Source organism: Schistocerca nitens, chromosome 7 (genome assembly GCF_023898315.1).
Source record: "Schistocerca nitens isolate TAMUIC-IGC-003100 chromosome 7, iqSchNite1.1, whole genome shotgun sequence".
Lineage (NCBI taxonomy): Eukaryota > Metazoa > Arthropoda > Insecta > Orthoptera > Acrididae > Schistocerca > Schistocerca nitens.
The window spans coordinates 455,220,601-455,244,610 of NC_064620.1; the positions used below are offsets into that span (position 1 = coordinate 455,220,601).

General features: G+C 37.7%; 1 pseudogene; it reads left to right on the forward strand.

Moving 5' to 3' along the window:
- Positions 1–24,010, forward strand: part of LOC126195684 (neural-cadherin-like) — a 296,356-nt pseudogene that overhangs the window by 201,761 nt on the left and 70,585 nt on the right.

The window sequence follows — 24,010 nt, forward strand, 5'->3', positions numbered from 1 at the left end:
CTTTAGTGAATTGTGTAGTGGTGTGAATATCTACATCTACATACATACTCCACAAACCAACATATGGTGTGTGGTAGAGGATACTGTGTGCCATGACTAGTCATTTCCTTTCCTGTTCCACTCGCAAATAGAGCAAGATAAAAATGACTGTCTTTACACCTCTGTATGAGCCCTGATCTCCTTAATCTTATCTTCATGATCCTTATGCGAAATCTGCATTGGCAGCAGTAGAATTGTTCTGCAGCCATCCTGAAATGTCGGTTCTCTACATTTTCTCAATAGCATTCCTAGTAAAGAACATTACCTTATCTCCAGTGATTCCCATTTGAGTTCCTGAAGCATCTCCATAATACTTGTGCCTTATTCAGGAATTGCTTCAATGTCTTCCTTTAATCTGACCAGGTGTGGATGCCAAACATTTCTAATTGTACTGAACAATGGGTCACACTTGTGTCCTATATGCAGTCTCCTTTACAGATGAACCACACTTTCCTAAAATTCTCCCAATAAACCAAAATTGACCATTCACATTCACTACTGAAATCCTTACAAGCTCATACATTTCATATTGCTTTGCAAAATGAAACCTAGATATTTAATTGTCATGACTGCCTCAAGCAGCACACTACTAATACCTTACTCGAACATTATTGACTTGTTTTTCCTATTCATCTGTATTAACTTTCATTTTGCTACATTTAGAGCTAGCTGCCATTCATCACGCCCTCTAAAAATTTTGTCTGACTCATCTTGTACCTTCCTATAGTTACTCAACAATGACACCTTCCCATAAATCACAGCATCATCAGCAAGCAGCTGCAGGCTGCTGCTGACTCAGTTTGCCAGATCATTTGTGTGTATAGAAAATAACAGCAGCCCCATCACACTTTCCTGAGGTATTGCTGATGATACCCTTGTCTCTGATGAACACTTGCAATCAAGGACAACATACTGGGTTCTGTTCTTAAGAAGTGTTTGAGTACCCACATATTTGGGAACCTTTGTTTGTACCTTCACCATCAGTCGTCAGGGTGGCACCATGTCAGATGCATTACAGAAATCTAGGAATATGGAATTTGCATGTTGCCCTTCATCCATGGTTCACAGGATATCATTTGAGAAGAGTGCAAGCTGAGTTTCACACAACCAATGCTTTCTAAAACCGTGCTGATTTGTGGAAAGAAACTTTTCCCTCTCCAGGGATTTATTATGTTCAGACTGAAAATATGTTCGAGGTCTGCAGCAAACTGATGTTAAATTCTCAAATATGCTTTTTTACTCTTCTCATATATAACAGTCACATGCACTTTTTGCCAATCGCTTGGGACTTTGCTCTGTGGGAGAAATTCCAATAAATGCAAACTAAGTAAGGGGCCAGTGTTGTAAAGTACTCTTTGTAAAACTGAACTGGGATTCCATCAGCACCTTGTGTCTTATTTTCTTTCAACTCTTTCAGTTGTGTTCTCTACACCTGGGATGTGTATTACTGTGCCCTCCATATGGAAGTCTTTGTGATGGTCAATCAATGGTATTTGTACAATCATAAATATGTATTAAAGAGCATGCTGAAAAGTAATGCCTCCAACTTTTTATGTTATTCTCAATGTCAGTTGAGGTACTATATGTCATTCACATTACTTGGTCAATTTTCCACTTCACTGACACAAGTCACAACCTCCTTTCACTAGAGGTTTCCAAGATGCAGTATGTAACATGGCAGTGTGTAATGTAACTATGTCAGTGTCTGAAAAACTGTATACTGTTATTGAGTTTCTAACCAGAGAAAACATGTCTCCAATTGAAATCCCTAGAAGAGTGAAAACTGTGTACAATGAGGATTCTATCAACATGACTAATGTGGAACATAGGATTGTTCATGCTCACAATGAAGGAAACATTGGTGCTAACCTAAATGCGTGTGATAGAGCTCAGAATGTATGACCTTATACGGCAGCTGACAAGACTTATTGGAATTAGTGTGATGACCACATCAGAGAAAATCCTTGTAAAATACAGACACAGTTCTCAGGTAAGTGTGGCATATAACAAGAGCATATACAGACCATCATTACAGGACTGCACAGCAGAAAACTGTATGCATGGTGGGTGCCTCAAATGCTCACTCTGGAAATGAAACAGAGGAGATCGAACATCTGCATTTTGAGCATGAGGGTGATGGGTTCCTTAAGAACATCATGACAGGTGATGAAATCCAGGTTCACCATTTTGATCCAACGTCACACATTACTGATGTTGATACAATCATCTCTGCGCACAGCTTTCATTATTCTTGGCATTTCAATTGGAGGCCCATTTTCTGTGCTGAAAGGCTCAATTACAACCTGCTGTTTCTCATGCATCGATGCAATTATGTTATGTACTGCCATGTTACATGCTGCGATTCGGAGCTGCCTGGTGGCAGAGTGTTGCAACTTGCATCAGGAAAGCAGGACAGTTGATTGAGTAATACACATTACATGTACCTCGACTGATATTCATAACAGAATAAAAAATTCAGAGCCATTATATTTCAGCACACCCTTACAGATAAAAACATGGTCTGCCATTGAAGGTGCCTTGCCATCTTTTGTGATATAGCAGCTCCTGTTTAAAAGGGTCAGCAGCACCTTGAGATCTGCGAAAAGGATGAAACTCTGGCCATAAATGTAGTCATGAAATTTTCTTATGGCAAAGATAACTGCCAGTGCCTTCTTCTCTATTTGATTGTAGTGGCATTGTTGTGTTGTTAATGATTTGTAAGAAAAAGCAACAGTGTGTTCCATACCATTAATCTCGTGTGATATGACTGTTCTGAGCCCATAATCTCACACGTCTTCAGCCACTATTAGCAATCTCTGAAGATCACAGACAATGAGACAGGTGGACTGGAGGAGTGCTTGCTTGAGATCCTGGAAGGCTTTTTAGCAAATGGGCAACCAATGGCACATGTGGTAGGCAGTGAAATGGCTTTGCAATGGCTGTGGCATGTGGGATAAATTTCTTGTAGTTGTTCAGTTGTCCAAGAACTGACTTCAATTGTTTGGCATCTGTGGGATCAGGCAGCTTCTGTGTGGGCTCAGTATGTTTTACTTGGCCTTAATGCTGCTGTTAGTTCCATACATACTGTTTTTCTGTTCTCACACTCTTAAAATTGGTATCTTTAAATGCTGCCTTTAGCAGGTCCCTGTCTGATGGTACTTCCAACTGTGGCTTCATATGTGTCAAACATTGTGGAAAAATAGTTGTGTCTTGCAGCTCATTACCTATGTTCATGTGAAGGTCATCTCAGGCCATTGCAATCCAGGATGATGTAGAATTCCTCTTCTTGTCTCAAACGGCTGCAATTCAGTAGGTTCTAGATTTCTGTTTCACACACACTCTATCACAAATGATGTTCTCTTATCGCTCTCTCCGCATGTAGACTCGTACCTCTGTTCTTCACAGTTAATTCTATTCTTCACCAAAGGGCAGTTGTCCTTTCACGTGTCAACACATATAAAGCTCAGTCACTTCTCTCTTTATTAATGTCTTTTCTAGTTTACTTTTGTGGCTATTAGACTCACAGACTCAAGTATGGGAAGTTTACATTGTGAATTTGCTTCATTATGAAAATAACCTGACCATGTGCCCAACATAAATATTTATCTCTTATAAGTTGCAAATATTAAAGTTATTGAATTAAAGACTGAAGTATTCCACTCTGAAATAATAATAATACAAGTTAACTTACGTTCATTTATTGTTCCTTTTGCATACAACACACTTCCCTAACAAAGCCTGTGTTCATCTAGTCTCATTTTACAGTTGTCTTTGTTTTACATTCACACTGAAGCAACCACTGCTGCATTGTGTTTTCACATTAAGTGAACAGGTTATCACTTTCACAGAAGCCTGCTGTCAGTATGTGTCTCCACAACAGTTACTGATTCTCAAACATGAAAGTGTTTCAACCATAAGTTTCTCAATTTATCCAATGGACCTTTCCATGAAATAACTGAATTACTTTTCCACTACAAAAATCAAACATTGAAAACTCCAGTAGGAATATCAACAATGTAGGAGAAGAGAGATTGCTACTTACAGTAGAGAAGACACATCAAGCTGCAGACAGACAGGATTAAAAGACACACATAGGTTCTTTTAATCATGCCTGTCTGCAACTTTATGTGCTTTCTTCTACAAACTGACATAACACTTTTAACTGTTGATCCCATGTCAGTGGTAATCAGTTTTGATCCATATCTAGACCATCCGACCATGTCTCCTTAGCTGGTGAGCAGAAATGACCTCATAGTTTGTCATCTCTATTCGCCACCTAAGGGAGACATAGTCTGATGATGACCTAGATACGATCAAAATCTGATTACCATGAACACGGAATTTTGAATTTTTAATAAAAATTTCTAATCAAGACTGATTACTGTTTCAAATTATCGAATCAGATCATTGATTTTCCCAATAATGTTTTCAAAAATTATTATTAATTCCATTTTCTACTAAATTCTGCACATTACTTACCTGTGGTGCAACAGTGCATGACCACTCTGCACAGAAACTCAACATCAAGACCAACTCCTCGCCCCCTGCCAAGACAGCATGTGACTACTAACTCAGGGGCATTGTTGTCATTATAAGGCCAGACAATGCTCCTTCATGGGAAATACATCCTTGGCTCCCAAGGTTCCAGAACCCGGAGATAAGTAAGGAGTACAATATTGATACATTTGACATCAAAGATATCAGTGTTTCCCACACCCAGCCGTGGTAGTTTGGGCTCAGTGTCTGAGTCCATATCTGCTGTCCACATTCATTTTCTGGACAGAGTTTCAGACCTCAGTCTTGTGCCTCAAATTGTGACACATTGTGTACCTATCCTTGCAAAAGTAACACTGTTGTCTTTGGTATGTGACAGAGCAATCAGCACAGGAACATAACTTTGTCAGAGCTCAGAGACCTGGTGCATCTTGGGGGCAGAGAGTAGACTTTGTACGAGGGTAATCCCAAAAGTAAGGTCTCCTATTATTTTTATATGTGCATAGACCTGTTTATTTCTACAATGATTTACATCAGTTTACAGCTTGAACATTTAGCTATTTTTTGACATAATCACCATTTCTGTTGATGCATTTTTGTAGACACTGTAGCAGTTTTTGTATGCCCATGTCATACCAGCTCACCACCATGCTGTTCAGAAAGTTATGAACCTCTTCTTTCATCACGTCGTCGGAGCTGAATCGCTGGGACCACAATTAACGCTGACAGGTACTGTGAGACTCTGAAAAAACTCAAACGGGCAATTCAGAACTGGAAAAGAGGAATGTCGAGCAAGGGCGTACACATTCTCCGTGACAAAGCTCGCCCACACATTGCTCGGCAAACCGTTGATCTCCTGCAACAGTTTCAGTGGAACTAATCACCCACCCACCCTATAGTCCTGACTTGGCACTCAGTAACTATCACCTTTCCCTAGGTTAAAAGAACATTTGGCCAGAAAGCGATTCAGCTCCAACAATGAGGTGAAAGAAGAGGTTCATAACTTTCTGAACAGCATTGCAGCAAGCTGGTATGACTTGGGCATACAAAAACTGCCACAGCTTCTACAAAAATGCATCGACAGAAATGGTGATTATGTTGAAAAATAGCTAAATGTTCAAGCTGTAAACTGACGTAAACCACTGTAGAAATAAACAGGTCTATTTACTTATAAAAAAATAGGAGACCTTACTTTTGGGATTACCCTCATATAAACTGTGTTCTCGGTGTGATAGGAAAGAACCAGGCTTCATCAACATTGTCAGGTTACAAAAAATCTGTGAGGGTCCTGTAGGGTTGCTAATGACCTCATAGTTTGTACAAATGCCCAAATGGGTGGTAATCGTGGAGCCAAGAAGGGTAGATTTAATTTCAGTAATCATTTCAAAGGCCCTCATCTGGCAGATGAACTAAGAGTCTGTGCGTGATTGTTTACAGCTGGGATTTAAACATTGAAATTTGCTGTCTCTAGACAAACACTACAACTGCGGTCCACATGCAATAGCTTTGGCTGGTTTTCTTATTACAACCAAAAAACTTCTGCCATGCTGCTGCCACATGTATCTGAGAATGAAAATAATCTACTAACTTGTTCTTAAATTGAACATGTGTTCCACATTCTGTTGCACCTCTGGATTAAACTGTTGGAGCAGTGTGTATACCTCAGCTCTCAAATACTTTAGTAAAAAAGCCCTTTGCTGGGCGTCACTTGTTATGCTGTGGGTAACAAAGTGCTGCTTTAATCATGTGATGTAATTTGTCCATGGCTCCAACTTCTTGTCAAAGCTGGGAAAGGCAGCAGCACTGGCTGAATACCCCTGACCATGGCGTCAATCCTGAAGAGACAAATGGACACTTCTGACACTATGATGGTGCCAGCCATCTTCTCGAAGATAAGTTCGTGGACCTGTTACATATTTTGCAACAACAAATGTACTTGAGTAGTCACGTCTCTATGGGGTGCAGCCATACTGGAACGAGAAACGTAGAATTAGTATAAATGGAAAGTGTATGGCTAAATCACTCAAAAAGTCTAAGAGTGCTGTTGTAGAACATAATCATGTTGGGAACAAGCTGCATTTTTATTTTATTTTATTTATTTATTTTAACTGCATCTGATTACTTTATACAGGCCGTAGTACTCCATACAGACCTCTTAGACAGTACCCACGGTGCTACTACAGTGATGCAAAATTGTGCTACACAGTTGAGATCACAGGCACTGGCACCCATGCAGCACCACCTGGAGATGGGCTGGTTCACATGGTTCAAATGGCTCTAAGCGCTATGGGACTTAACATCTGAGGTCATTAGTCCCCTAGACTTAGAACTACTTAAGCCTAACTAACCTAAGGACATCACACACATCCATGCCCAAGGCAGGATTCGTACCTGTGACCGTAGCAGCCACGTGGTTCTGGACTGAAGTACCTAGAACCGCTCGGCCACTGTGGCCGGTGAGATGGGACTGTATGGAGTTCTTTTGTCTGCACGTTGGTGTTATTTTTTGTTTACTTACAGCAATTACGCTTATTTTTTAAAGAAAAATACAGGAATTTGGAAGTGGCAAATTATAAATTTGTGGTATAATTTAAGAAGAGAATAAAAGAAGACAGGAAAGAGTAGATGTAGATATCCCTTCATCAACACCACCGGGGCAGCATACTTGGTATTGAACTTCAGGCCAGTTGTCTACATGTGGCGTTACCTATTTTAGTATTATCCACATGAACATCCCTCACTGGGTAAACTCGATCTATTCAGTCCATGTGGATCTAATCTATGTCAGTATTGTTTGTTAGAGTGCTGTGTGAGTTTATGTTTGTTAGGTTACATAAGAACTACTACCAATAGGTTAGTTAGCAAACAAATTCTGCATGGCTTTGGAACAACATCTTGCCTCAGCGTAATCTAATTAAGTTACATACTCTTCCTACATAGTTGTAGGAGATGTAAAAAGCAATCACTAACGTATTATTATTCTTGCAAATACTTTTTTGTAGACTAAAACTAGACTTTTTGAGTAGTGGACCCATTACTTTTGTATAATTGCATAATATGCATGATCTGTTTCTTTTGTTTATTTACACTCTTTGATTTTGCTTGCTTGCTTTGTATTAATTTTATATTATGTTCATATTAGTACATTTAAAATGATTTGTTCATTTATGTAACTACTTAACAATGTTGGGTACAGGTTTAACGTGGATTCTACAACAATATCTAGTGTAATTACTCCTTCTTTTAATTCGATTGATTCATAATAAAATATAAATTGCAGTCTTTGATTAATGTTCACATGAGTAGGTGTGCATGTTTCAGGTGTTTTATGTTATGTATATTTCATGTGTTTATGTTATGTCAGTGTTGTCACTGTCACTCACATCATCGTCAGTATTGCAGCCACTCGAGTTTCTTGTGCCAGTCTGTCTTCACCTTCTGTGCCTTCTGCAGAGATGAGTCTGTTTGTATATGTCATGTTATGCTTTTAAGATGTCGTTGATGATTCCTTTTAACTGTGTCCTTACATCTAGGTTCCTCAGTGAATCGTATAGTGTTGTTTCCGTTATGTGTTCTGTGTTATTTAACAATACCTGTATCTAATGCATTTCAAAAGGAAGTGTTCTGGGGGAACCAATTTCTCCCCACGTGCAATGATTGCCTTTGAGAACATGTGAAAACACAAGAGTTCTAACATTCCCATTGTTATCAAATGTGGTGGCCAAAAGGAAGCTGCACACACACATGCACAAAATAAGAATTAGCAGATAATTTAGTAGATCATGCACTTTTATTCCAACATGGAACACACAGCAATTCATTAATAATTGTCCACTGTGGAACACAATGTGACTCTGAAAGACACACAACAGACAGACAGAAACAGAAATCACTGATAAACAATTTCACTAGTTAGGATAAAGGAGATACCTCACTAACAGCAACTACTTAACATTAGCACAGATTCAAAGTTCAAACAGTCATATATGTCCCTGAATCCCCTAGCCCAATGAGGCCACTGTGAGGGAGAGCAAGGGATTCCAGGGTGACTGCTTGGCTGCCTTTAGTGGTACTTCAGTTTTAGTTTTGTGGAACAGGAACTGTGGCTGGAACTGCTCGCTCTGGTTCTGAATGGTCACTTAAATACTGGCTAGGTGGATAAAAAAAATAGATACGTGCTCTGGGCTCTCATAGACATGCGATCAGTACAGGCAAAGTAGTGCTACAAATGTAGCACTACCTGCACCGTGGGTGGCAGTGCTGTTGCTTCATGTTACCATAGAGACCTCTGTAGGCTCAGATGTCAACTTACTGGTGTGTATCTGTCTGCCAATATATTTATTGACAAACTGACATGTGCAGAGCCAGTGGTGGACCCACAGTACGACAACCCACTGCTCATGGCTGTATTGCAGATAGATTTTTTTTCCATGAATGTGGCAGCCTCTTCATCTGAGAGTAGCACTTCCAATCTACATCCTCAAGTAGTTGCTGGATGTAATCGAATATCTGTCTTCTTCTACAGTTTTTGCTCTCTACAGCTCCCTCTAGTACCATGGAAGTTATTCCCTGATGTTTTAACAGATGTCCAATCATCCTGTCTCTTCTTCTTCTCAGTGTTTTTCATATATTCTTTTCTTCGTCAATTCTCTGGAGAACCTCCTCATTCCGTACCTTATCAGTCCACCTAATTTTTAATGTATGCCTGTAGCACCATAACTCAAATGCTTCAATTCTCCTCTGTTCCTGTTTTTCTACAGTCCATGTTTCACTACCATACAATGCTGTGTTCCAAATGTAAATTCTCAGAAACATCTTCCTCCAATCTGAGGCTTGTGTTTAACACTAGTAGACTTCTCTTGGCCAGGAATGCACTTTTTGTCAGTGCTAGTCTGCTTTTGATGTTCTCCTTGCTCTGTGCATCATTTGTTATTTTGCTGCCTACGTAGCAGAATTCCTTCACTTCATGTACTTCATGACCATCAATCCTGATGTTAAGTTTCTCACTGTTCTCATTTCTGCTGCTTCTCATAACTTTCGTCTTTCTTTGGTTTATTTTCAATCAACATTCTGCACCCATTAAACTTTTCATTCCATTTAGCAGATCCTGTGATTGTTCGTCACTTTCACTGAGGATGGCAGTGTCACCAACTAATATTATCATTCAAATCCTTTCACCTTGAATTTGAATTCCAATTTTGAACTGTTCTTTTATTTTCATCATTGCTTCTTTCATGTGTAGACTGGACAATGGGATGAAAGAGGACTCCCTGTTTTACACATTTTTTAATCCAAGCACTTCATTCTGAGTCTTCCATGCTTATTATTCCATGTTGACTCTTGTTCGTATTGCATATTAACTGTCTCTCCATGTAGCTTACACCTATTTTGCTCAGAATTTCTAATGTCTTGCACCATTTGACATTGCTGAATGCTTTTTCCAGGTCGAAAAATTGTATGAATGTGTCTTGATCTTTCTTTAGTCTTCCTTCCACCAGCAACCACAACAACAGAACTGCCTGTCTGGTGCCTTTTCCATTCCTAAAGCCAAACTGATCGCCACCTAACACATCCTCAATCTTCTTTTCCATTCTTCTGTATACTATTCTTGTCAGCAATTTAGAGGCATGAGCTGTTAAGCTGATTGTACAATAATTCTCGCACTTGTCAGCTCTTGCAGCCTTTGGAATTGTGCAGATGATATTTTTCTGAAAGTCAGATGGTATATGCCAGACTCATACATTCAGCACATCAATGTGAATTGTCATTTTGTTGCCACTGTCCCCAATAACTTTAGATATTCTGTTGGAATGTTGTCAACCCCTTCTGCTTTATTTGTTGTTAAGTATTCTTAAGCTCTTTTAAATTCTGGATCTAGTACTGGATGTCCTATCTCTTCTATAGTCACTCCTGTTTCTTCTTCAATCATGTCAGACAAGTCTTCCCCCGCCTGGTGGTCTTCAATGTACTCTTTCCACCTATTCACTCTCGCCTCTGCATTTAGCAGTGCAATTTCCATTGCACTTTTAATATTACCACTCTTGCTTTTAATTTCACTGAAGGTTGTTTTGACTTTAATATATGCTGAGTCAGTCCTTCTGGCAATCATTTCTTTTTCGATTTCTTCACATTCCTCATGCAGCCATTTCACCTTAGCTTCCCTGAAATTTCTGTTTATTTCAGTCCTAAGCCACTTGCATTTCTGTATTCCTGATTTTCTCTGAACGTTTTTGTACTTCCTTCTTTCATCAACCAACCTCTTCTGTTAGCCATGGTTTCTTCGCAGTCAACTTCTTTCTACCTATGTTTTTCTTTCCAACTTCTGTGATTGATTAGAGATGCCCATTCCTCTTCAATTGAACTGCCTGCTGAGCTGTTTCTTATCACAGTATCTAGAACCTTAGAGAACTTCATGCATGTCTCTTGATTCCTTAGTGCTTCCATATTCCCCTTCTTTGCATATTGGTTGCATATTCATCCTGACTAATACTTATACAGACTGACACAGAATAATTGGAATGTTTGAATTGAGTAATGGCAGCCATGGGCAGGTGGCAGAACTGTGGTTTCATGACAGTTGACGAGTAAACAGTCCACCATTTCAGTAATCATGGTTCAGTGGAACGGACAACAGCGTCTTTAGCCATAAAAATGTTTTATAAAACAATGATAGTTTGGTAATGCTCAGAGGGAGTTTCGACATTTCTATGAATTAGGACACCATGATGCCGTTCCATGAAACACTTGATAAAATTTTGGATGAATAACTTTGAAGAGACTGGATCTGCCCTCAGGAAGAAGCATGACCAAGAAGTGTGCGTTCTCCAGTGCACATTGATGTTGTATGTGAGTCTGTCTTACAGAGCCCAAGACGTTCAATTCGTAAGCAAGCAGCAGCGATTGGAATGTCCCAGGAGAGTGTTCACAGAATTCTTCATCTTGATTTAAAATTTCATCTGTACAAACTACAGATGGTGCAACAATTCAAGGACAAGAATTATCTGTTACGATTAGGATTCTGTCAACAAATTATAACAAAAATAAACAATGCTGATGAATTTCTAAACAAGTTATGGATGTTAGATGAGGCACATTTTTATCTCACAGGTTATGTGAATAAACAGAACTACCGTTACTGTGCAAAAACAAATCCTAATGACATTCATGAGTGCCCTTTACATGCTAGTAAAGTGACAGTAGGGTGTTGTGTTTTATTACGTGGTATTATTGGACCATATTTTTTCGCAATGAACAGGGAAACACAATAACTGTCAATGCCAATTGTTACCTGGAGATATTATGAACTTTCATTACACCTGCATTGAACAACTTTCCAAACTGTCAAGAAGCCTGGTTTCAATAGGACGAAGCGACATCACACACTCCATGGCAATCAGTGGCATGTGTGAGAGAATTGTTTGGCAACCATGTGATCTCACAATTCAGTAACATTCCCTGCCTCCCTACATCAGCAGATTTATCCGTTTGTGATTTTTCCTTGTGGGGCTACCTCAAGAGCAAAGTATAGACGACTCGACCAAGAACCCTGGACAAGTTAAAACAGAGAATTTGGGATGCAATTCACAGTATCCCAGCTGAGATGTTGCAGCAGTCAATGAGGAATCCCAACAGCAGACTTCATGTATATATTTGTGCAGGAGGATGTCATCTAAAGATTGTAATTTTAAAAAAATGATAAATGCCATCAATGTTTCATAAATGGCAAACTTGTAAGGTTTCAATTACTATGAATGCAATTTCTTTCCTTTGTCACTTCTAGTTCTGTTGGATTGTGGAAATGTTCCTGTTTTTCTGTGTGACCCTGTACTACTACTGTTATTATTAACAATTCATGTTTATTATACTACTATGAGAATACTGTTAAACCCAAGTAATTTATTATTATTATCATTACTATATTTGAATTTACTACTATAATATCAATGCACACTCAAGTGTGCTGATGTTTGCAGAAGTCAGCAGTTGAATGACTTCATAAAGGAAAATTGTAAATAAATATACAACAGAGCAGCTACTCTACAATATTATGAAAATGATAGAATGCTGCTCACCGAATAGAGGACATGTTGAGTTGCAGACAGCCACAGCAAAAAGACTCCTATACATTTAAGATTTTGGCACAAAGGCCTCCTTCTAAAGTACATAACCACAACTGACACACACGTGACCACTGGAAGAAGAAATCTGGTGTTGTTGTTGTTGTTGGTGGTGGTGGTAGTGAGGTGAGGATAAGGCTGTGGAAAGGGGGGTAGGGAGGGGGTGGAGCTATAGTTCTGCTTGTGGGAGCATGTAGGGATGTGGTGGGAACAGGATAGGGTTTGAGTGGGAAAGGGGGGGATTGGATAAGAAGAAAAGGTGAGGAGGAGAGAAGAAGACTAGTGGATGTGTCGCTGGAATAAAAGGCTGTGTAGTGTTCAAGTGGGAGCCAGGAAGGGAATAGGTAGGTAAAGTACAGGGACTAGTGAAGGTTGAGGGCAGGGAAGGTTACAGGAATGTAGGATATATTGCAGGGAGGTTTCCGACCTATGTATTTCAGAAAAGCTGGGGTTGGTAGGAAGGACACACTGTAGCCAAGAGACAGATGGATCACTAAGTTGCTGAACATGCTGTCCAACGTAATGTGCTTCACTTCAGTGAGAGTGCACAGCCTGTGCCATCTGGATCCTTCTTACCAGCACCAGCTTTTCTGAATTCCACAAGTGGGAACCCTCCTTGAAATATATCCTACATTCTCGTAACCCCTGTGGCCCCAACCTTTGCTAGTCTCTATCAACCTATCTATGTACTTTCCGGTCCCCACCCCCCACCCCATCCCCCCCTCAAAAACCACCATCTCCCGACTGCACCTGTCCCCTGCACACTCCCACAAGTACCCCTACAGTCTTCCAACCCTACCCTGCTCCCTCTCCCACCCAACCCTGCCTCCTCCTTACTGCGCTACCAACAGATTGCTTCTCCCATCAGGTGCAGTTGCTGTACGCAGTCCTGTGTCAGTGGTCAGAGAGAGTGGTTAAGTATGTGTGAGTTGTGCTTGTGGGATGTGCGTGATTTTCTTCTTTATAAGAAGGACTTTTGGCTGAAAGCTTAAATGTATATCAGCCATTTTGTGGTGCCTGTCTGTGACTCAGTGTATCCTGTATATGGTGAACAGTATTCAATTCTTTTCATAGTATTGTCTTTATTCCATCCTGGAGTTCCCATTTTTTGATTTTGCATAGCGTCTACACTCTTCTGCTGTATCAGAAATTGTTTCCTGTTAAGTACTCATTTGGTACTGCAACTAATTCAATTCAAAGCATTTTATCTGATGTATCATCTAATATTGTTTTAGTGTTATTAACTAATTGAAGAAAAACTACTTTCACAAAGATTTATTTTTGTAGCTTGCAAGAAGAACTGGACTTGAAATTGTAATTGCTGGTTTAGACTACTGTTTCACCGAAAAAATTAAATGTCCAGAATCATGTACAAATGTCATTGGAACAAACAGCAAACAACATTTGGTAGATGCTAACATGACATCACTGGTTGGAATAACAATTGTTGTCACACCAGTGTGTGATTCCACAAAAAGGATCTTCACAGCAGAAACGTGTGGGAAATATTATTGTTATAATGGTGGTCATTGTCTTCAGAAAGGCACTAGTAAACAGTAAGTTCCAAAGCTGAACACTTTCGAACTGTTGTCTTTCCTTTAGCATTTCTTGTACATATATAATTTTTAAAAGAAAATTTGTTATGTAGTTGATGTGACAAGTAGGAGAAATTCTTGTAAGTTGAAAAATTGCATTCATTAAATGAACAGCACATCAGCATTATAACTTAATTCATAATTTCATGTATAATATTTTACGTCTGTTCTTTATAAACTTCGTATCTTTTATTGTTCATTTGCATTTCATTCATAATCATAACAATGTCTTATAAGAGGATTGTTTTTCCTTGTTGATCATCTGCTTTTTATAATTATAAAATTATGTTCTTCTATCTAAGTGTAAACCATTTTAAGATTCAGTCAGATCCACGAGGTAGGGGGGGGGGGGGGGTAATCACTGGGGGATGGTCATAATATGCTCCCCCCCCCACCCCTCCCCTCCCCCCAAAGCAGTAACACTATGATAACCAATGATATAAACAAATAATTATGATTATATTAAAATAATATATTTTTTATTGTTATTAAAATTCTAGGCACTTGTGACAAATTAATTATGGTATGATGGTAAATTATATCTGGGGGATGAAATCAAACTCTGCATCTGAACCTACTAAGATGCAACAGTTATTTATGTAAGAGACAAATGTACTACCATTTTATTTAGCTCCCTTTTGCACTGCTGTACTGGACCTGTTGAGCTGCAACAGGCTTGAAATAAACTTTCTTCACAAAGTATGTAAAATTGTCCCTTAGATCATGTCCAAACAATGTTTGGACATATTATGTAGAAAGCCTATCACCTTTCCAAAAGGCCATAGCTTTCAAATAATTAATGACATAAATTGCATATACTTTTGGCCTCTGAGTACTCAAACAGTGTCCAAACTATTGACTTGTTACTTCAGGCCGCCTTTGCACAAGACAGGCCAATACTTGGCAATATATGTTTAACTGCAGAAACATCTTTTGATGTATTGCTTATTAAAACAAATTGTAGTGACTGTAGGGGAAGTTAACTTGATTACTTTGCCAGGTACAGCCACGTTCCAGTTTTATGTTTCTTGACCTACAATGCAAGAAGGAAAGTGATTCCAATGTTGTTGCTGCTGCTGCTGTTGTCGTTTTTGTCATTTTAGTCATTGCTTGGTCACTGTTAGAGAGATATTGAACAAGTTATGGCAGTTAAAGTTTATGCTAGAAATGCAGAAGTGGTCAGATTGGACACATCTTTTCTTTATGATCTATCTATGCTAGCTGAGAGTATTGCAAATGCTCTGTTGCATTGCACAGCCCTGTGAGATGGTGCTACAATAAATGCTGAAGTTTCTGAGCTGATCATTGCATTTCATTGACATTCATTCCCTGCTTTACATTCCAAGGCATAACATGACAGTTAATGAACAGCTCCTTCCCACTAAGATCAAGCACAGATTAACTCAACACGCAGCTGATAAACCAGATAAATTTGGCATCAGATTTTGGTTAGCAGTTGGCCTAGACACCAAACTTCAGTGCAATGAATTTCCATATCTGATTAGGATAGACATGTACTAGAGAATCAAACCATTTCTGATTACAGTGTTGTGAAACTTATGACTGTATTCCTTAGAACTGGAAGGAATGTAACAACAGTATAGTGAACTGTTTGGAAAAAGAGATCCCAGTATCAGCAACAATGTCAAAACAACTGTGATGAAGCTTGGGGACACAAACTTGCCCAGCTATCAAGGCAATAAAAAAAATTCTCATTCTCAGAATGCTTCATTTAAGTGTAGCAATTTGCAATGATTTGAAACTATAGACTGTTATAGTAAAACAGGATATGGAGTGGATATTGGCTGAGATTGCTAGAATATATTCAGTAAAAAAAAAGAAGCTTCACAGAGATGGTCAATAGATACATTTTTTTATGGTATATTGAACTTCGTTAGAAGAAATGCATGCATTCTTTAGAGAATAGAGAGAAAGTTATCAGCTCTAAACAGGTTGAAGCAGTTGGGAAGAGGTCATAGCATCATGAACCCTCAAATAATAAATGTAGACTGAGGTGCAAAATGTCAGAATGCAAGAATGAGATGTGTCTAACAACAACTGTGTGTGGTGGTGATGATGATGATGATGAGGTTCCATACTCCAAGGAGCTTAGGGGACGATGTGGGAGACCCGCACCACTGACTAGGCAAGGTCCTAGTGGAGATGGTTTGCCATTGCTTTCCTCTGACCATAATGGGTATGAATGATGATGATAAAGGCGACACAACAACACCCAGTTACCTCGAGGCAGGGAAAATCCCTGACCCTGCTGGGAATCGAACCCAGGACCCTGTGAGTGGGAAGCAAGAATTCTATTGCAAGACCACGAGCTGTGTGTGGTAAACGTGCAAAAATACTCAAACAAATCCACAGTTTGTGATCAGGAAACATTATTTTAAGAAAACACAATTTCACTTTCTGTTGTTTTATTATCCCAAAATGAAGCCAACCACCAGCAGAAATTAGAGCTGCAAATGAAAATTTGCATGCCTTAAGTTTGAATGTTCTTTCCATTTTGTATGTTTTTAACTTTTTAAATTAACAATATGTTAAAACTGAAAAATTGGTAGCTCTGCTATTGCAGTTGTAGTGTTATTGTACAAAACACACTGGTAATTTGTTTTACATTGTAACAGTCTTGATCTTTCCTTCACCAAGTAATAACTGAGTTGCATTTTAGATCTTTTTGGTGAGATAAAGTAGCAAAAATTTTGATTTCAGACAATGGAAAATCCAGGGCAGATTGTAAAAATAGTATGAAAAGGAAAGTTGCTACTCGCCAGATAGCGGAGATCCTGAGACGCAGATAGGCACAACAAAAGGACGGTCGCAAATTAGCTTCCGGCCAGTGTGGCCTTCATCAAAAATAGCACACACACACACACACACACACACAAACACACACACAAACGCAACTCATACACACACGACTGCAGTCTCTGGCAACTGATGCCACACTGAGTTACATTTGCATAAGTGATAAGTGTGTGTGTGTGTGTGTGAGAGAGAGAGAGAGAGAGAGAGAGTGAAAAAGCTTTCCTTCTTGTGGGTTAAGCATTCTTGTGGTTGATGCTAATATTTTCCTACATTCACATCCATACTCTGCAAATTACTGTAAAGTGCATGGCAGAAGGTTCTCCCCATTGTACCAGTTATTAGGGCTTCTTCCCATTTCATTCACCTGTGGAGTGCAAGAACAATTGCAATTTGAATGCCTCTTGTCCTTGTGAGCCCTGTGGGAGTGATATGTAGGAGATCACAGTATAGTCGTAGAATCATTATTTAAATCTGGTTCTTTAAACTTTGTTAGTAGACTTTCTTGGTATAGTATGTTCAGTATCTCCATGCAACTCCCCTATTTATCAAACAAACCTATGATCTTCAGTCTACTGTTCTCTGCATACATTCAAAAGCTCTTGTTAATTGTATCTGGTACAGGTCCTTCATGTTTGATCAATAGCCTAGATTGGGTTAATGAGTGTTTTGTATCCAACTTTTGTGTTCATTGCTTGCATTCCCGTATACCAATGAACAGAAGTCTGCCACCTGCTTTACCTGTGACTGTGCCTATGTGATTATTCCACTTCACATCCCTACAAAATGTTACACCTAGGTTTTAGTTTGAGTTGACCAATTTCAGTTGTGACTCATTTATGTTGTAATCATAGGATACCACTACATGTTTTCATTTTATGCTATGCAAAAGTTCACATTTCTGAACATTTAAAGCAACTTGCCAATATTTGTATCAGTGTATAATCTTATCCAGTTTCAGTCAAATATTTGCGCAGCTTTTTTTAGACAGTACTTCATTACAGACAACAGCATCATCTGCGAAACTGATATTAATACTGTCTGCTAGGTCACTAATGTACAGTATGAACAACAAGGTCCCAACAGTCTTCCCTGGAACACATCTGAAGTTACTTCTACAACATCTGTCATTGACTCTTCTGCCTCCCCTCCCCCCCCCCCTCCTACATTTAGAAACATAAAAAGCAGTAAGGTTTAATTAAATTTTGGATTCATTAACAATTTTTATGCAATTACTTGTTTGTGTAATGTAGATTATAAGTCTTCAGCTATCAAAACCATAAAGTGCAGAGTGAGATAATCACTAAAAAGTATTTTGCACTTAACTTATTTATCGTTGTTTGTTGTAAGTTCTTATTTCTCTTTGCACAGTCATTGTAGGTTAATGATTCCTTCATGCTGGAGCTGCAAAGAAGTATCTCGACTCTGTTTATCCATGCACCAAATCAGTAATACCATGAAGCAGGAACACATTTCCTCTTCAAGATTATTTTATTCCATATTCTGCTGTTTTCACAAAGTAAAACACTTCTTACAAGAACGGTCAACTTCCAACCATTACATCTCACAACAGAACTGCTTTACAGGCATATTCCTTGACCTGTCAAAGGCCTTTGATACAGTTGACCACCAGAATCTATTACTTAAGTTAGAAGCACTAGGAGTAAGAGGGGTAATCAACAAATGGTTCCATTCATACCTAAAAAATAGAGTACAGTGGGTAGAGATCTCGCATGTCTCCAGTAGATCAAAGTTCATAGAAAAACACCTGTCAGATCCACAACATATTAATATTGGGGTCCCTCAGGGAAGTGTGCTGGGTCCGGTGTTGTTCTTGATTTATATAAATGACTTTCCACAATATATCCGACATGGAGAGAATATATTGTTTGCCGATGACAGCAATATTATAATCACCAGTGAGACATCAGCACAAATGTTGGAAAATTGTAATGAATCACTGAAAGATGTCTACAAATGGTCTACAGAGAATAAAGTGACCTTAAACATTAAGAAAACAAATAGCATACGCTTTAGAATAAACAGAAAAAACAGTCCCCTAAAGTTAAAGCTACATAACACCTCTGTAGACGAAGTGCCCACCACAAAATTCCTAGGGTTGCATATTGACAGCCAGCTTAGGTGGAGTGAACATGTCAAAAAACTCACAAAAAAGATATCTACAACGTGTTACGCACTTAGAGTTCTCTCCTCAGTATGCAGCGATGAATGTCTAAGAACTGTATATTTTAGCTATGTACATTCAGTCATAAGCTATGGGATAATTTTCTGGGGAAATAATGTACTCAACTTACAAACAGTTTTTAAAGTGCAGAAGAGAGCAGTGAGAATTATAACTAAAAGCAGTAAGTGGGCTCACTGCAGAGAACTATTCAAAATACTTGGTATTCTAACTGTTCCCTGTTTATTTATGTTCCACACTATAGTATATATAAAGAAAAATATAGTGAATTATAGTACAAACAGCATTTTACACAGCTATAGCACAAGAACAAGCCACTGCCTTCATCTAGATAGGAGAAACAAGCATAAGACCCAAAAAAGTTTCTTGTATCAGGGTGTAAAATTGTATAACAAGCTGCCACAGGAAATCAAAGAAATTAACAGCATGTACTGTTTCAGAAAAACTCTTAAACTGTATTTTCAGGAACACTGTTTTTACACAGTAAGTGAATATCTAAATGTTTGAATGTAATTTAAGTGACATAATGACATTGTATTGTATATTCTGTAAATGTATAACAAGCTGCACAGGACATCAAAGAAATTAACAACATGTACTGTTACAGAAAACCCTTAAACTATATTTTCAGGAACACTGTTTCTAAACAATAAGTGAATATTTAATTGTTTGAATGTAATTTAAGTGATAAATGTCATTATATTCGTATACTCTGTAAATGCATATAAAAGTGTCAATGTATCTGCAAAAATCACTGTATCCAAACTGACAACATCCATACATTGCAAAATGTCTACGGATGGCTAATCAAATAAATAAATAAATAAATAAATAAATAAATCAAACTGCCTTCCGCCAAAATATAACACAATCCAAGTGAACCAGAACAGAGATGTACAGAGTTTTTCACAATTCGTGTTACACAATTCTAGAAGTTTTAGAGGGAATTAGTAGATCAAGTTTTACATAGGAACCCATGTCCAGAAATGTCATCTAATGATGCTACTGAGCTTCAAAGTTATAGGTGCTGGTGCCTGTAAATGTATGTATATACAAGGTGGTTCCATAATGATGTTACAATCTTTCAAGGGTGATGCAGATGGATTAATGTACCAATTTGAGGTAAGGGTCCCTGGGTCAGAAACAAACAAGTCGAAAGTTACAAGCAAAAATCATTCTGATACTTCTGACAATGGAGTACAAGTACCAGTACTGTTGTACTGTATTGTTGTACATAATTAAAATATTGATTCATAATCAGAATATTGATTCAGCAGGGCACATTAAATACAAGTATTTGGCTTTGTTAATCGCTATTGTAAAGGAATGTAATCCAGTCACGTAACACCTTTGTAGATGCTTTAAACCATGGTGTGAAAACATTTTCAGTGCCAGTAAGAGGTTGGCAGTAGGAGTGGTAGCAGTGGAGTTTTACATCAATGTACTGAATTAAATTCCATGCCTCTCCAAAGAGTGCAGTGAAGTGTCGCAATTTAACATCCCTGATGAAATCTGTTTGAAAGACAAGGACACTAAGTTTTGCAGCCCCTTTGTTACTATTTGAGAGGAGCAGGCTAGATGCCAGTAGTAAGTTTCATCCTCTCTCCTCCTCTTCCTATGCCTCATTCTCATCATCATCATCATCATCATGATCGCCATCAAGTAAAATACAGAGCTCAGCTATAAATCCACTCATCATGGTCACTTCTTGAGAGATAGGTAAGACACATAACTTGTAATCCCCCTAGCAGCATCAAAAAGAGTGGGTTCAACAGGTTATGAGCCACATGAGAAAATAAATTTCATACAACTGAGGAAAATGCACAGTGATGTAATGCAGTTATCAATATCAAAAATCAGTAACTGGTGAAGAAATTCAACATTATTAAATACAAATATTCTGACATTATACAAAAATTCGCAGGCCGTGAAATATAATTAAAATTATGGAGCTCTATATGAATACTAAGACAGTTTAAAACTGATAAATATTAACACTAAGGAACAAAAGTTTTATGTGACTTTACAGTTTTATTGTTGTTTCCTCTTTACAGTTTATATTATTTGAGAAAATCTGTTGTTGTATTCTACTCATGTTGAACACATTGTACAACCGTCATGATTTACATTTCTCAGTATTTTTTCTTCCAGTTTCTCTCTGTTGAACAGCTTTTTATCTTTCCTTGTTTTTCTGTTCTTTGGGGTAAGAATTTTTCTTTCTGATACCTTAACATTTGGTTTTAAAAATAATAGGTTGCTGTTAAGATTGTTATTTGCCATTTGTAAGTGAATTTCTTATGTCTCCACGTGTATCACAAAGCTTGTGTGTGTGTTATTTCAGTTGTTATACAAGAGATATTTTCTCCATGTTTGCCATACAGTGGGTGTTTTATAGCTAAACTGGCTTATTTTGTAGCTGTGTGTGTCCAGATGGATTCAGAGGACCTCGCTGTCAGCAGACTGCAAGAAGCTTCCAGGGAAATGGCTGGGCTTGGTTTCCAGCATTTCACACACAGGCTGAAAATCACCTTAGTCTTGAATTTGTGACTATTAAGGAGCATGGTTTACTGCTCTATGATGGTCCTCTATCTTCCTTCATGTTAAATCACTTGACTACATCAGGTATCATTCATGTTTATTCTAATATTCATACCAGAAACACTGTAATAGTTGTATGTAGTGTGAAAATCTACTTTCCTAATTTTACAGATTACATTGCGTTAGAAGTAAGAAATGGCAGGCCTAGGCTACTTATGCATTTAGGAGAGTTTACAGTAGAACTATTCATAAAAACAAAGAAATCTTTAAATGATGGGAAATGGCATCAAATTGACATTTTCTGGAACTATGAGGTTAGTACATATATCATAATATTTATTAATTCCACAATAATGAGGAAGTTGCTTCTCTGTTACAAAATTTGAGTTCTCAGCTTCATTTAGTTAGATTAGCTGTGGCTTTTCTTTCTTTTTACTACAAAAATATTAAAGGTCTTATTTGCTATTTTATTTATATTACACGGTTGGTGTTATTAATCATGAGTGGTGGTTAATTTCATTCCTGTATGAAAAACTAGGCTGAAAGTGTAGGTGCAAAAGATAGGCAAACTAAAAGTGATGAGCAAAAAGGAGGAAAAAATCTGACTAAAAGTCTTTTTCACATTTCATGACACAGTAATCCAAACAGCAAAGTCTTCATTGAAAATCACTGTAGGTATGTATGAGGGCTTAACTTACAAATATGCAAGCACCATTTGTTTACTAACCAGTCACTTATTTCATGTTAGACTTTTTGGGGTTTTCATTTTATTTTGTCCATCCTGTAGACAGTTTGAAAGAATCTACCAAATTCTTCGTAGAACTTGTCATCACATCCAATACATGTTCTAGCATTTGGTCCTTCGTGTGAATCTCACCTTCAGATATAAAATAATTTCTGCATGGAAAAGCTTATTTTAGAATTTCATTAGTAATAAAATTTATGTATCAGGGTTTTCCACTTTTGTTTCAGAATGTTCGTCTCTTAGTTGACCACTGTAAATCTGCTGATGTTTTGGAAATGAATGACATGACAGCATCATTTTTCAATGGATCAAATTGCATGGCAAATGGGGAATTTCCTCTGTTCAGTGAAAAACTTTTTTTAAATAGTCCTCTTCAGATTGGTGGCACTTACTCAAAATTGTTTGCAAAGGAAATTCAGAAGTGGAATGCAAGTCCCAGTTTTATAAACTTTAATGGCTGCATAAGAAATTTGTTTTATAATGGACAGGTACTTAAAATACATAACAATTTTCTATAACATTAGTTTGTAGTATAGTTTATTGTAGCGGTAATGATTCAAATACTGAACATAGTATCAAGAAATCATGTTTCATGCACTTTTATATTTCTGAAATTTCACATAAAAATGTTGTTAAGAGGAACATATGAGGCCGTTTTCATTGCTGTTAATTTAGTAAACTTATAAATGAAATGCAACTACTGGTTTCAAGTGTTTCAGAGTGCATAATCTTCTTTGATGCTTCACATTACAGGAAAACTTAGTTTTATAAGGAATTACACTGGCCATTTGAAAGGAATTGGTATGAAATTTATTTGATCTTATGAATAAAATAACAAACCGAAATAACTGAGAGAATGTAGTGAAATGAGACACAGGATAACCCAACACTAATGAACAGAATGGAAGGGCTATAAACAAATCACAGATAGCAAATGTATTTAATAACCATTTCATAAATATAACAGAAAATGACAGAAAAACATTAAAAGAAAAGTCACAGTAGTATGTTGAAAAAGCAAGTCTCATAAAATTCAATTATATGCAGTTATTGCCAACTTTTTCTTCTGAAATTAAGTAATTATATATCATTAATTCAAGGCATTTTTCCAGGTAGACTGAAATATGCTGTCGTAAATCCTCTCAACACGAAAGGTGATAGGAAAGATGACAATAACCACTGACCTGTTTCACTACTGACTTAAATTTTTTGAGAAGGTAACTCATACTAAAATAGTATGTCCCCTAACCAACAGTAATATTCTCAGTAAATCACAATTACAATTTCAGAACAATCATTGTGATTTACATGTTCATTCACCAAATTTTACAAGCATTAAACAACAAAAGAGCACCAGTTGACATTTTCTGTTTTCTGTTTAAGGCATTTGAGCGGGTGATCGCAATATTCCCCTTAAATAAACAGAGGGATTAAGGGATATATGATAAAGCCAACCAATTGATAA